At 39.0% G+C, this 16,640-nt stretch overlaps 1 protein-coding gene and 1 long non-coding RNA gene across 2 annotated transcripts in view; both read right to left on the bottom strand.

Moving 5' to 3' along the window:
• LOC109099905 (myosin light chain 4-like) overlaps nt 1–16,640 on the bottom strand; it is a 117,903-nt gene that overhangs the window by 91,059 nt on the left and 10,204 nt on the right. The window lies entirely within an intron of this gene.
• On the bottom strand, nt 915–2,680 carry LOC122146956. Its single transcript, XR_006161294.1, has 3 exons — nt 2,652–2,680; nt 2,451–2,574; nt 915–1,031 (listed from the first exon to the last, which is right to left on the bottom strand). It is a non-coding gene; the product is annotated as an uncharacterized LOC122146956 (long non-coding RNA).

A 16,640-nucleotide genomic window follows, 5' to 3' on the forward strand; every position in this document is an offset into this window, starting at 1 on the left:
CAGGGCTTGTTCATCGCCTTGGACGATGGCTACACAGAGCTTAAGAGTCCGGAGGCTCATATCTCCGCAGTGGGGGCAGTTGGACCCCCTAAGCGCCGCTTTTGCGTGGGCACGACCCATCAGAGAGTTCGATTGGCTCTCTTAGGAGAAGTATCGAAATCAACACTTGTTTCCGAAGCTCACGGTCACAGCAGGGGAAAGAGAAAGAGCAGCGTCCTTTGGCTGATGTAGATCCGCGGTGAAATTGAAGATCTTGTTGATGACCGCTATTTCTTGAGAAGGTTGTGGCTGAAGAAAATTATTCTGAATGGATGGCGGTCCTGGCGCTGCTTTATATACAGTGGGGGCCTTCATATTTTTACATGCGCTTGGGTACCATTGGCCAGTTTCACTGAAATTCAATAAAGCTTCAGTATTATTTGGAGAAAAGGGTAATTCCCATAGAGATGTAAGTGTGCCAGAATCGAAAGGGCAACATATTAATCACTGGAAATTTTTTTCTAAAAATCTGACTTTTTTGGGGGGCCAGGTAAGTGTATTTAAAAAATATGGTAACAATTTACAATAAGGTTCCATTAATTAATGTTAGTTAATGTATTAACTAACATGAACAAACAATGAACAATACATTACAGTATTTATTAATCTTTGTTAATGTTAGTTAATGAAAATACAGGTGTTCATTGTTAGTTCATGTTAATTCACGGGGAGTTTAATAATTTTAACAAGCACAACTAGCCAATTTAATAATGCATTTATTAAATGTTGAAATTTACATTAGCTAAGATTAATAAATGCTGTATAATATATATTGTTCATTCTTAGTTCATGTTAACTAAAGTGGTTAACTAATGTTAACTAATAGACATATTGTAAAGTGTTACCAAAGAAATATAAATTAAGGGACAGTGTGTAATGACCCTCAAAAACATACTGATAAAGATAAAATTGAACTGAATTTGTAATACCTGTAAGTGAGGCACAAACGGCTCAATGAGGAAGTTCTTTAAGATCCCTTTTGCCTTCCCAATCTGAGGAACAGGAAAAAAAACAACACATTCCATCAAATGTCAAATAGTTTTTTATATAAACTTATAAAGTATATTTAACTATTTTTTATTAAATCAGACAGGTTTCATGAAGTTAAAATTTATACCACCTAAGCAGAAATGCAACAAGCCCTTAGAATCATGTCATCACATAGTTTTTTTAAAAATTTAAATTCCTAGTAACAAAAGCACTGGTGTTAGCGCATTAAAATATCTGGATTAAGTTGTCCAATATTACTGTGTGTTCTTGTGTTCATAGGAAAGGGAAGATGTATTGATACAGTTGGAGATTGGCTGGTGTGATTGGCTGCTTCCCCCCTAAATATCAGCATCTCTTAATCGCCGCCCTTCGCCAGGCTCCCAACAAGAGTGGGTGCATGAAAGAGGAGGGGCGTTGAAATAGTCAGGGCTGGCAGCGTGTGATGAGGCACACCTGAATCGAATGGAGCCTCATCACCGCCGCTGTTTAAAGCCAGAGTGCGCCTCTTCTTGAGAGACCAGTTTCTTCCCCATGCATGCACGATGGTGTCCTCTTCATGGGTCCAGGAAGGAGCTGAGGATAACCTGTGCCGCCTGAAGGACTAGGCTGCCAGACCCGCAGATGCCGATCTGCACGACTCCGTGAGACGGCTGTCGGGCCGTTTATAGTCTCCCTGATTATGGGCCAAGGAGGACGGCCGCTAGATGAAGACGCTTGCCCCTTCGCCGATCCAGGGAGGAGCTGCGGAGGCCACCAGACTCCACCCTTACCTGGACCCTTCCTTTCCAAACACTGCCCCTACTTCACGAACCCCACAGCACGATGCCACCAGAGGACACCAGATCCCCTTTTTATTTTGAACACCCTTCTCGTTTGGAAAATTTTCTTTCCTTGTTTTTATGTTATTTTCTGTTAATAAAGCCTCTCTCCTGAGGACTAACGCCACATCCACTGTGTCTGTCGTTTGCTCCTCCCACCACACTGGCAACTTATGACAGCAAAATGTAATGACATCAAAAAAGGTTTTTGATGATTATAGAGGAATCTCTGAAACTCTGATCAAGGTTATTGGCGTGATTCACAGTTTGTTGTTTTTTAATTATTTCACATGATCTCAATTTTGTTTTGCAGTGTCAAGTTTTCATGTAAAGAACTATTTATTTCATTTTACCTGCAAAGTGGCTCTGCTGCATAGATTAAATCTATATAAATGTCTGCCAGTAAAAGTACAGATCACATTTGTTTAAAGCATGTTTCAGTGTTTTGTAGCAATTACAGTGTAATTTTGGTAAACTGTTAGGTTACTTGCTTGTAATATAAAAAAGCTAGGAGGTATAGTGAAATTACATAATTTGATAAAGCTTGAATGGCAAATTACAGTTACTCCTAAGTAGTAAACATAAACTTTTTAAAAGGCTCACTGTGATTTCTGTCATCAGATTAGATTTCAGCCATTCCTGGACCAACCTCAAGGTTCAGGTCAACTGCCACCAATCCCAGCTTCCCCCTGCGTTTGATCAGCTGATCTGGCTTCACAACCAGCCTCTGCATGGAAGCGATAGACAAATATATTACACTGACAATGCAGTATTATGGATCAGAAAACCAAGACATATACTCACTTCTGTTAGCAGCCATGGATGGTCCTGCGTATAGGGTCCCAGTCAGTGTCTGCAGTGACGATGGCGCAGCAGAAACGGTTTTGCATGGCTGCTGTGAGTGCAGATGTATTTATACAGGAACTCTCTTTTCCTGTCTGCTCAGAAATGGCCTTAGCTAACTATCACAGCCGAGAACAATGCCTATAGAACGACATAGCAATAAATTAGGGGCTTCACAAACTTGAGCTGGAACAGCAAATCCACTGATTTCAGTTAGAATGGCCCAGCCACATATGGCACATTTGATATGATTTCATTAGCATCACTCTTGCATGATTGTGAATTCTGTAAGACAATTGGCTGTGTCTTAAGCATCTTGAGCATTCCCATTCATCAAATGATCTGTTGTCTGTAGTATACACACTTTTTACACATTGTTAAACTACTCCTTTTGCCAAAGTGCCCACACACATTTATTTACTCAAAGCATCAGAGTACATGAGTCAACTAAGCATGGAGGAGGAAATAAATCAAAAAGCAGACCAGACTGAAAAGCAATAAAAAAAAGCATTGATAACTCTCAGCTGATTACAAGCCAAACTCTCCATCAAACTGAAGAAACGATGGGCATTGTGGCTTAAAAGGACTTTAGTACTGATGGGCCTTTTTCTTATAATAACATCATGCACTGGGCAAGGAAAGAGTGTTTTAGACAAGTTATGCAAACTTACCAAGGCCTCTTTAGAAGGCATCTAATTTTAACAAAAGGTGTATAAGGATTGATTAAAAAGAACTGTGAAAAACCTTAGAGTTATTTGGCAAAGATACCTTAATATAGTGACATTGGTAGAATACATGGAATAGAGATTTGTCCAACAGTGGGAGGTATACAAAGGAAGCAAAGGTAAATTTATTCAGTATTTTATCCAGGTTTGACACAGGCATTACTACTACATGCCAGTTCTGACTTTATAAAATGGGTTGTTTAAACAGTAATATATTCTGAAAATATATACAAGAAACCAGCACATTCATGCTCTCTCTGAGGCGGACAAAGATTCAGCCTTTTCAGGAAGTTCTGTTGACATATCTTGGGAGATAGTTGGGATTTGACTACCACTTCTATAGAGGTATGTCTTTCAGGAGAGATAAAAACTGAAAATACTAACAATGAGTCTTCCCTTATTACCGTAGAAATAGTCACAGTAGCACAGCAGATACTTACATATTGTAAAGGTACCCTACCCTCTCTACACTTAAAATGTTGACTGAATCAAAAGTGTTGACAAAATTGAATGGAAATTACATTCATATAGACATTTGGGGAAGTCATGTATGGGAGAAAGTGCAAATGTTTCATTTCTTTAAATAGTATTTTCATAATTAAAAAGTATGTAAAAATAATTACAGAGTGTGTTCAAAGGCATTTTATCTTTGGTATAAAAAATATATTGAGAATAATTAAATTTCACTAGTATTTGCTACCAATTACTGGAATTTTGGTATCGTTTTTTTGTAAGGGGGCTTTATATATATATATGCATGCTGATTTAACCAACCACTAAACCCTAACATCACATGACACTGTAAATATTACTCACTTATCAAGCATGTGGTAAAGGCCCACAAACATGATTAACAGGTTTTACAGTATATGTTATGTTTATTACACAGATTAATTACTTTCATATAAGGTAATTGCAACATGATTGACAGCACAAAGACACTGACAAAAGAAGCCATAAGATTACACTCCTCTAATCAGTACCACCATGGATTTCAATTTTTTTTCTTGCCATCAAATTGATTGATTTTTTCACTAGTAACATCCCAAAATTTGTGGATTTTTTTTTTTTTTTTTTTTAATTAGGATGCCACATTTAACATAATTACGTATGTAACTAGATGCACAATAGTCATACATGACAGAAAATGCAGAAAACTTATTTATTTTTGTGCATAACCAAGATCTGACACAAAAATGTTTAAAACATCCTTATTTTTGCTACATACTATCACTTGCAGATGTATCATATATTATACTCTAAAATTAGATATAATTAATTCATTAATGAATATCTATTTCACACAATTGTCCATCTTAGTTAATAAATATAGACTACTCTTGTCTACTGTCATGTTAATTCTTTAGGATGCTACGTAACTTTATTTTCTTATTAAAAATTAATTGGACCAATGAAGATTTTAAAATAAAACATGCCAGAAGCCAGCTGTTGCTATAGAAATGAATCACGATTTTCATATGCATCTGACTGACACATTATTTCAATGCAGCCAATCAATGACATATATATGTCAACATACTGTATGTTGATCTCAATCAGAGAGTCCAATCATGGACCCTGTCATTATATATAACAACGTAGACACAATGTTAATAAGAGAACTCACTGTGCAGTGTAGACAGCTTCATTCACTATAATGGAACTTACTATAATGAAGATTGTGATGAACTGAGAATGAGTAACAGCTTTTATTGATTATAAAGGGAGTGCTCTTTACACACTTTCTAAGCAATACATAATCCATTCTGAGTTCCAAGTTTGTTTGTTTTTTGTTGTTGTTATTATTTTTTGTTTTCTTGTTATTGATATACTGTTCAGCTGAAAATATAGGATTATGTTTGATACACATTCAAAATTCTATCCTGTGTGTGTGTGTGTGTATATATATATATATATATATATATATATATATATATATATATATATATATATATATATATATATACACACACACATATACACACACACACACACAGATATATACAAATAGTACACCACAGATTTATTTGGATGTGTAACGTTACCATATTAATACCAAGATATACTTTGAGCCTGTGCAAATACTGGCACATGAACATGGTAAGCTATCAGAACTATATAATTACATTGTGATATCATACGTCGCTGTACGACCATAGTACACAAACGATATAGCCTTTACACTTATGGGTACTATATTTTTGATAAAGCAGTTGCATTAAATGTAAAGTCCCAAATAAACCAGTTTAGGGTGCAACATGAATCTAAGCAGTAATAATCCCAGCCCCTGCACATAGGTTTTGTGTTTGTAGCTTTTATAAAACTAAAAACACATAGTTTTTATAATTTAGTCACATTTATAAACAGAATCATGGCAAAACACTGACAATGTCGGCTGGCATCTGGAATGAAGGAGTTGGTCACCTACATTAACATTTATAAGATGACAGATTGATAACATTAAGATCTCCCAATAGACAGAGAGTGGCCCGTCACACATTAACAATTAGAAAACCTCTCTACACTGCGAGCGACGCGACCAACACTCCGATTATATTCGATGACGCTGTCTACACTGTGGACAACCGTCGAATATAAGTCGCGCGCGTGCGGGAACAAATTTAGCGTTAAACGGGCACCGGCAAACCATGCCAAACTTTACGGCCAAACACACCACAATGTGACGGTCTGAGGTTCGGGACTGTCAAAAACGCGATACAGTAATTTTTTTGCTCCCCCGAGTCCCCCCCTTTTCCCCTTTTTTTCCCTTTTCCCCCCTTCTCCTTCTTCTTCTATTTAGGTTTCCTTGGTGGGAAGGGTACAGACCGTTGTAATCGGCATACTGCAACCTACTTACAATGGAGTATGTAATAGTAGGGCATACGACTATTGGAAGTTCTAGCAATACAGGAGTGGGGGAAACGCCCCCTTACGGACAGTTTTAGCTTTAAAATAAAAATATAATCAATAATAGAAAATACAAATTTATTTATAGGCTATTTGAACAAATATTGTTAGCTAATGCCAACTGTGGTAGCTAACTAGTACCTTATGATACGGAGGTAATTTTTACAATATAAAGTCCAAATATTTTTTATTCAACCACCTAGTTACAATACATTTGATGTAAAACAAAGGATTTGATGTTCAGAACAGAGTAACTACAGTTATTAAGCCATGCCCCCTCAGGCATTTTACCCCACAACTAGGGTTTGAAAAAATCATTCTTAAAGGGATACTCCACCCCAAATTGAAAATGATGTCATTAATCACTTACCCCCATGTAGGGTTCCAAACCCATAAAGCTCCGTTCATCTTTGGAACACAATTTAAGGTATTTTGGATGAAAAACCAAAGGCCTGTGATTGTGAGTAACTTAAATTGTGCTCTGAAGGCGATCTGAGCTTTTACGGGTTTTTTTGGAACGACATGGGGGTAATTGAATAATGACAAAAATAGTACTGTATACCTTTAAATAACATGTGAGGCCTACTCCCTATTTTACAGGCCTTACTATTCTCATCATATAGGCTATAACTATGATATTCTACAAAACTTACAAGATGATTTAAAGGCAAGATTTAAAATGCACTTTTATTCTATTGATATGAAAATTAGATCACTTACTATAAAATCCTTCTTTTCATTGTGAAGAATCTTCTACCTCCAAAGGGAGTAATAATCTTCTCTTGTAAGATCTATGTAAGTATTTTGCCAATGGTTTGTTGCGGTTGCCTTTAATTAATAACTTACCTTAATTTTTCCCAATAGTCATTTTTGTTCAGTGCTGTTTTTAATGACTACTGTGTTTCAGTGCTGTTTTTATGACTATATTTCCTTTCCTTGAATTCTTCTGATCTGGTACCCAGCAGGATTTGATCATCATTCATGTTTTCGAAATTTAGAAGTGAAGTGTATATTTCTTTTAATCTGTTATGTTTAGTGGTTTCTTATTGCAGTTGCAGCTGCTGAACAGCATTAATCATAACTATGATGGTTTAAATCCTCCCACCACTTAGTTCTGCTGTGTATACGCTACATTTATTATTGTTTTATGTTCATTCTAGTATAAAATGTCCTACGACATGTCAATTTTACTGGTCTTCAAAAATAATATGATATATTCCTAAATACCCATATAGTGTATATGATATAAGATCTACCCCAATGCGTAAAAAAAAAAAATACAAATAAAATTTATATTATATATATATATAAATAATAAATAGAAAAAATTATATAATAATAAATAAATATAATATAAATGATAAAAATAATATATAAATATATAATTAAAATAACAAAATATAAATTAATAAATATAAAAAAACTATAATAACCTATATATAAATCCCTTATAATAATTTCAAAAAAATTAAATATATTCTTTTGGATTTATAAAAAAAATAAAATATATATATAAATATTAATATTATAATCACTAAAAATATTAATATAACAAATATTTTTTTCACTTTCCCTTTTAGTATAGTTATGTAATTCTTGTACCAAGACCAGATAGTCAATTTGTCTTTTCAGTTATTTCAATTCTATCATATACACTCCTTATATTCTGGGAATCCATCCATGGCTGGTATTATGGCTGTTACATACTTCCTGGGAGGAAATTGTAAATTTTATTCCGCACCATGCTTTTCCAGCTTTTCTTACCTAATTTTCGATCCAAATCCTTTGGTTATTTATTTCTTATATAGCCAGCAATTTCAACCACAGTTTTAGACATATTTGTCTTGTCTCACCTTGTATCTGTATCACTGTAATAAAAACCAGGTAGACCTACCACACTTTGCCATCTTGCACAACGTTGGCTTCTGTGCCCGACTCCAAACGATACAGTAGTAGTTAACTTACACGGGGAATATATGAACAGATAAAATGGCATACTTCAAATGCAATGAAAGACAATTGCATTGAATGACTAATGTGTAAGATTTGGAAACAATGAACTTTTTTTTGCACAACATTATTTTATTTTATGATTAATGCACCGTTGTACCAATATTTAGCAATGTTCATCCACATATTTAAAATACACTTTATTTGAAAGATGCAATGTTTAAATATTGTGAGATAACCACTACACAAGGCACTTTTGCATTGTTTAGTACATTTGTCTTTTTTCACCCAGAATTCATTATATGGGCCCAGGAACACGAGGAATGCTATAGAGCGCATTTATTCAGTATTTCCTCCCACTTATTATCAGTTTCAAATGATCAGCCCAGGAATGAAAGAAATTTTCTTAATTCTCAGACCACATGGGACCTTTTCTTGAAGATGATATGCGAACAATAGCAGAGGGTTAATAAACGGTCTTGCAAATAGATCCTTGCTTCAACTCTCTCCTTCCATTCTACAAACCAACATGTCACAATCAGCCTGTGTGGTTATCTTTAGGAAAGTGGTCCCTGTGTTTTGATGGGCTGATGTGTGAGCAACAGCTGTTGAAGAAAGATGTGTTAATAATGGTACAGTTTATGATGATGGACTGCCACGCAGGCATTGTACATTTTGTCCAGAAGTGCAGCACGGTCTGCTCAATCTGAATGTCATTCGGGTCAAAATCACATGTCTACAAAGATCAAGAATAGCCAATCTCTCCTGAGAAAGGTACAAGCCATAGAGGGCCAAAGTCGACTCGGAAATTGTTCTTGGAAACTTTCATTTGAATGTTAGAACGGAATGAAAGGGGTGGGCAGGAAAAAACCTATGATGTCAATATATGAACACATGGTCTTCACATTGGTGGAGTTGTCTTTTAAACTGTGCACAGAACAAGTAGGACAAGGAAGATCAGATTTAAATAACTGAAGAAGACAGAGAGTTAATGACCAAAAGCAATCAGTAAGGGGTAATGTGGAATTATTTACAAAAGTACAAAAAAATTTGCTTCATGATTTGTGGTGCAAAACTATTACTGATATCATTAGCGTGTTGTCTACGAAAAGGTTTTTGTTTGTTTGTTTTTGAAATGAAAGTTTGAAATGAACAAAACAATGGCCCAGGCACTTGAAATGATAACAAAAAACATGTGAGACAACTTTTGTGGTTGCAGACATATTAGTGGAAACATCCAAAAAGTTAAGTGGTTGATGGACATGACTCCTTTGATTACTCCATTTTGTTTTGATTGGGGAACTGGACTTCATACTTCTGCTAAAAATATTTTTTACCACCAACAGTTTAAAAGTTGTGAGCAAATGGCAAAGTTTAAAGGAAAGTGAAAGACCCGAAGCTCTAGTTCTTGTATGTTTCCAGCATATCATTTAGCCTGAATGGCATTGTCGAGAAACAACATTACGCCTTACAGTAATGAAAAACATGGCTCATGAGAAAAACACAAGTTCAGCAGTTATTGTGTTGTTAGCATACCCAACAGCAAACAAAAGAAAATCACCACCAGACTATAATCAGAATTACAAACCAGTTCAGTTTTTCCCTGTTTCTCTTTCAGTGTTTTTCATAGACCAAAACCTGTTATGTGGAGGCCAAGAACAAATTGAAATTATGATCAATATGAGGCATGGTTATGTTAAATATAGAAATAACTGAAAACACAGTGCTCCTAAAAACCTGTCCTGATGTCCCATCAGTTACATGGTTCCCAATCTATCAACTATGATTACTAAACTCACAGCTCATTAGTAGAGAACTGCAAAGACCGAGTTAGAAATACTGTAGGAATGGGTCCTAAAACCACAGAAATAAGTTTTTTTGAATGGGTTTTTGGTTAAACCACCTGAAATAAGTTGTGTTCGTAACAAAAGCCTAAGGATATTTTCACTATTTTTTATACCGTAAAATAATACATCAGTAGCTTGGGGGATGGGGTGGGGTTAATGCGTTTTGATTAGATACGAGAAAGAATCAAGAAAATGGATCTGAGGAGGTGAAATGGAGGAATTGACCTCCGATTACATTTTGGTGTGCACCAGCAACTGAAGCAAAGTCTGAGGTGTGGAAACGTTTTGGACCATGTGCATAATGAGAATAATGGATGACAAGTTGGGTTATGTTGCTGGAATGCACCATCAAGTGAAGCCCATGGACCAGCGCCATTGAAGCCATCTACAGTGGATTCAAGTAACTTTCCTCCACACAAAAACATGTAGCCTAATCTTGGTGAGTGTAAAGGTTGTTGTAAATTTTATACCTAAAATAGTTTAATTGATGTCTTAAATGCATAGTTGACAGAGTATACTAGGCTAATGTTAGGCATTATTGTTTTATTAACATGGTCAGTATGCTATTCCACTGTCTGTGTTGAGGGCCGGACTGTGGGAGGAGGAAGTGTGCGAAAGCAAATCTCCGTGGAGCATTTTCTCTTAATTTCGTATGTGCAAATACCCATTTTAATTAAGAATTTATCTTTCCATGTATTAACTTTGTTAAGAAAGACTCATTTTTATTGGTGCATTGGCCCTGTTTATAGGCTAAGTGTATGACTAGGCGATATTTAGAGTGCTGAGATGTTTATGATGTTACAGGAGGACTTATTTAGTTTCTTTGTTCCAACTTCCACGTGGCCTATAGCCTACGTTAGTCATGAATAATATTATGATAAAAACATGTATAAATTACTCATTCTTGACCAGAAGGGCAAAATAGCTGTGTTGCGTTCTGCACACTTTGAATAATGTCGGGCTGTAAACAGGTTCGGGTTGTTTTAAATAAAAAGCTGTCAATCAAATGTTGTATTGTCGGGCTCGGGCCCTGTCGGGCCTAACGTTTAAGAACCCGATTACACCTCTTATTGTAAGGATATGTATACACAGAGGAACAGCACTTACTATTATTAGTGCCTAGGCAGGGAGGACCGTGCCAAATTATACAATGTCAGCGCACTGATTGTGATCATGCACGAGACAGTTGCTAGTGTCCATTGTATTCGTCACAGTGGTTGCCAAGTCCAAGGTTTTCCCGTGGATGGATTTGGCTAACTTTATCACTGCTGCCAGGGTGTGTTTCATGTTAGTGGCGTTGGAGCAACACATGTGTTATTTTCGCAGCGATTCTTAACTGGGGGACCCCGTTAGTTGGACTAGTTTTGGGTAGCAATTGGGAGGGTTTTGTTGTAAAACAAAACCTGGCAACCCCTTTCGTCATAGCGACTCATCACAAATAACAGGCTGAGTATATCATCACATATCGTATTCGGCGTAGTAGAGGAGAAAACTGTACAGGTATCACTTCATCCGATGCCTTTAAGTGACATCAGAAGTAGTACCGACCTTTTTGAAATGTCTCTGTGAAGTCTCGCCTCACAACTATTGTTCTATTTTCTTTGCTCCAGACCTCCAGAGGCAGTGCTGACTGAAGGGCTTCGCATTGCGTGTGATATAACACGCTCACTCTCCACCTGATGTCCTTCGAGCTAATATACGCTTGACCCATGGAATCAAATGACAAAGCTGTCACACGTGACTCATGACGTGCCTGAAACTAGACTTACACCTTCTTAGCCAAATCACCATGATCTCTTGCGCCTCTCGCTGTTAAATCGAACCTGGGACAATACTTTGTGAGCTTTACCATATACTAGAATTGTTTTGGACTTACAAGCATCTCGGCGGCACCACAGCACGATCGTGAGAATATGTTTTTTTCTGGCATCAAGCAAGAGGCTTCAATCTGCTGGATACACCACGGTGTTTTAAGTTTTGAATGCCCTGGACGATATACACTCGGAAGCCCTGCTTGCCTGGTGATATCGCACGTCCTGGTTATGAATCGCGGCGTGAATCAATAAACGCGAAGATTTATGAATTTTAGGTAGAGTATTGATTTAACATGGATACCTTCTCTATATCATCGGTGAATATAAAATTTTAATACAGTGTTTTTCTTTTATTTCCCTGACTGCAGCCGTTCCAAATGTAACCACATCAGCAAGGCAAAAACTGTGCTTTGATGCGCTTGTTTGATAACTGTGGTAAGGCGCACTCAGATTCTATAGGGGGTGGTACGCGCGGACGGTGGCATTACCGCGTCGGTTTAGAACCCATCATTTGGTTGGGCCACCTACCGTACATGACACAGTGTAATGATATAATGACTTTGAAACCATCCGATGTTACTTCGGGGGCGGAGGGGCCCACTTTCTGCTGACAGATCCATCTCAGCACTCTGGCAGTAAGACCGTGCCTGAGGAAATCAGCGGGGGTCAGTTGTTGCATCCCTGGAGGACATTAAAAGTATGCTTGGCCCGCATAAATCTAGATCCCCCTCAACAAACAGTGGGTTCGGCGAAATTTGTCTGTGTCGTGCACAGAGAACATCAGTTTACAATGCCTCAGTGCAATGACTTTACATCTGTATTTGGTGTCTGCATTACAAAATTCAGCGAAGGCTACACGTCCAGATCAGTTAGCCAGTACACTGGCTATAATGCAAGACCCAAAGACAGTAGGACTTGGTAGCATGCCACCTATAGAATCTAGTGTGGCAGCACACTTATTGTATCTCCCGATGAGGCGCTTTGTGAGAATGTACGCTGCTACAATGTTGAGTGAAGGCGCACTGATGAGTTACTGACTCATGCATACAATGCTACAGCGAGCCTTGGCCATGTTTCTAATTCTTTGGCACACATGCTTGTGGCTCTACACTCCTCTCTGAGAGAAACTTCATCTGACCCGTTAGTGACAGACTTAACAGAACTTACATTGCAGACTATGGGTGTTATTGCCAAACACTGTGGAACAGCCTTAGGTACTCTTGCACAAGCTCGACAGCAAATTTGGTTGGCCCAGTCCTCTTTGCCGGAGGTATGTAGGAACACTTCTGCGGAGATTGCCATTGGAACTTGGTAGAATTTTTGGACCAGCTGCACAGGAAGCCTTGGATCAGTGTGTGTCAGTGTCTGAAACTCGTCCCGTCATGTGGGGGACTGCCCAAGGACCCAGGCCTCTGGTGCTCATTTCATTTACAATGTTGGTGTAAGACCCATTTATAGATCATCTCAACATTTCCACCATCGGAACTCTCAGACTACTCCACCACCACCTACTTCACCTCCCAGATATGGTGGGACTCAACCACGTGGAAATCAGTCTCACACCCGACCCCCTCAGGTCCCCCAACAGCACCACCGCCCCAGCTCTACAGGAAAGAGTTTGCAGGAGCGTTGACGCTCACATGTCGACAGTGGGCTGTTTCAAGGAAAGTCAATTAAATCATTGGAGATCAATAATAACAAATCAGTGGCTCTTGATTACCCTTTCAAGAGGGTACCATATACAGTTAACCTCCTGTTCACACCGGCATGAGACAGACAATAGTTCACAATCCACGTCAGGCACAGGCACTTGCACATGAAGTTCAGGTGTTGTATCAATCATGAACTTCATTTTTTTTTCATTTATTTTGCTCTGGTCACAAAGAAAGACTTAGATCTAGAAACTTAAATAATTTTCTCAAGTTTCTCCTGTTCAGAATGTTATGCATAACACGCAAGCCATCATGCTGCAAGATTGGTTTGTGACAACAGACTTGAAGGATGCCTGTTTTCATATGCGGGATTGCACAGAGCACAGAGCGGTTTCTTCAGGTTGCCATAGGGGGTCAAATATTTCCAGTTCATGGTTCTTTTGTTTGGCCTTGCATTGGGTACCAAAAGTTTTTCAAAGTTTGACCAGGCCCCAGGATTGGAAACCCACTCCAGAGGACTGGCATGAGAGAGTGTTACAGTACCTGGATGACTGGCTGTCACAATGTCGGCTTGTCTCGACTTCAGAGAGAATAAGTTAAATTCTGAGAGCTATGAAGAGGCTTTCGGGTGGGTCACACTCCAGCACTATGTGGCTCTCTTGAGACTCTTGGGGGGAAGCTCAAAGCAGCAACAGCAGTAGTACCAGTGGTTATTCTGGGCTCAGGCCATTCCAGTGCTGGTTCTTTCAAAAATGCCTGTGGCTGATACAAGTCAAATACACAAAGATCAGAGTCACATCGCCGCTGCATGCAAGTCCTAACACCTTGTGACAGCAGCAGTTTCTTCTCAAAGGAGTTCTATTAGGACCTCCAACTGCACGCTGGGAAGTCATAAGGATCTAATGCTAGTCTTCTCGGGCTGGTTGGGGGGGGAGTCTGGCTCAGGAGAGGAGTGAATGGCATCTGGCGAGGGGCTCTGCGCAAAGTGCACATAAATGTTTTGGAACTGACAGCTGTGTTCCTTACCCTTTTGCATTTTTTAGACTGTTCTCAGGGAAAGCATTTCTTGGTATGCACGGACAATAGAGTGGCCATTTTATATCAAACATCAGGGAGGCACAAGGTCACAGAGTGCGCTTCGGGGTAGCTCACAATCTACTCATTTGGGTGCACACCAATCTGTTTTTCCATCCGGCAGCATAGCTACCTACCAGGACGACTACCAGGACGACTCACAGGAGATTTGGAGTCTACATTCAGACTTCGCGTGCAGATGAGATATGGAGAACATATGGGACCACTGCAGTGGATGTGTTTGCAGACAGTCACACGCCTCACTGTCCTAGTTGGTTTTCCTCCCTGATGGGGGGGGGTGATGAACCAGGATCTCTAGATCTGGATGCATTAGTCCACCACTCGGCCGGACGCTATCCTATATGCTTTCGTCCATTACCACTTATTTGGAAGGCTGTTGGGCGCAGACTGCAGGCACTGTCACTGTTAGTGGCTCCCTCATTGGCCTGCAATGCCATGTTTTTCAGACCCTTCTTTTCTGTTTTAATAGGGCCACTTTGTCATCTGCTGAACAGACCAGACCTATTGAGTCAGTTTAGAAGGGAGAGTTTGGCACCCACATCCAGACATGAGTGAAATTGTGGTGTGTATTCCCTGGAGGGTTCCCTTGAGTGTCTACAGAGAGCCAGGGACACTGTGTTTTGAATGCGCATGCTGCATCTACACACAAGTTGTATCTACGTGAAATGGAAGGCATTCTGTGACTGGTGTTCTAAATGCATGATATTAATCCACTACAGTGTTCATAGTGGGATGCATTTTAGATTTCTTTGCAACATCTTTTTGCAGCTTGACGTTCTATATCTACACTTAAGGTGAATGTGGCAGCTTTGTCAGCTCACCAGTCCCAGCTTGGTGTATTCCTCACTTGGGTCTGGACCAGCTGATTGTTGCCTTCTTGAAAGGAGCTAATTGTCTCTTGTCCTCCAAGGGCAGTCTGGAGTCCTAAAATGGGATTTGTTTTAGTGATATGCGAGAGAGGTGGTGCACTTTTCTAAATAACAGAGACTGGCACACCGGGTGACACAGGTTATTTTATATGCAAGCACGCAAGTCTGCAGGAAAGTCTGCTCCTCATCTATTCATTGTCACTTACAGGTGCCTTGGCAACATCTGGGTAGTACCCAAAGTGAAGTCACTCTTCTGAATTGTGCAGCAGCAAACCGGCTTCATCATGGCCATTATCAGGTTTTACAGATCGAATGCGGACTCCCTTTGCCAGCAATGTGTGCTGCAGTGCTTTCTGCCTCCCCAATGTTTCTACAGGGGATCCTCAGGATCGCTGTGAGAGGTATTCGCTCTTCCCTTGCAGTAGCTCTTGCTAAAAAATTCATTTAAAATGGCTATCCTTGTACAGCTAAGGATCATTGCTTTCTCCATCTTGGCTTAGCTTTCTTTTTTCTCTACGGGAAATGATGAAGCTGGATTTGTTGGATTCTTGTCACATGACCAGCGTGCACTCTACAAGTGCTCTGAAAAGCTAGATGTTTTCTAATTAAAGTTTTTTTTTTTGGTTTTTTCTACCTGTTAGATTGTCTTTTTTATTAATGACTACACCTACCCCAGCCTTAAACTTACCCTTTACAATAATGAAATACTAATATTGTTTTGTACAGTGTGACAAAAATTATGCCTGTATTTATGCGCGCATGCCCAGAAGCTTCAAATGTATCCCTTCTATCCCTTTGTGTGTGTGTGCTAAAGCCGCGCAGGCATCAATCATTAAAATTTTTTGACCACAGACATGATGTCTGTATGTCCCTGTACGCTATAGTTGTAGGCCTACTAATTTAGTTTTAATCGTTTAATCACCACCAAAGCCTTTTTGTCTCCCATTGGCAAATAGATGCACGATTTGTGTTGATTTCAGGCAGGGGCGCCTCTAAAGGTGGCTGTGGGTGGCCACGGCCACCAGTGTATAAACTCTGGCTTCAAATTCCTGTGGCTACCCCTAGGATGATTTGCAGTGGCTACTATTAAT

The sequence above is a fragment of the Cyprinus carpio genome, chromosome A12 (genome assembly GCF_018340385.1).
Source record: "Cyprinus carpio isolate SPL01 chromosome A12, ASM1834038v1, whole genome shotgun sequence".
NCBI lineage: Eukaryota > Metazoa > Chordata > Actinopteri > Cypriniformes > Cyprinidae > Cyprinus > Cyprinus carpio.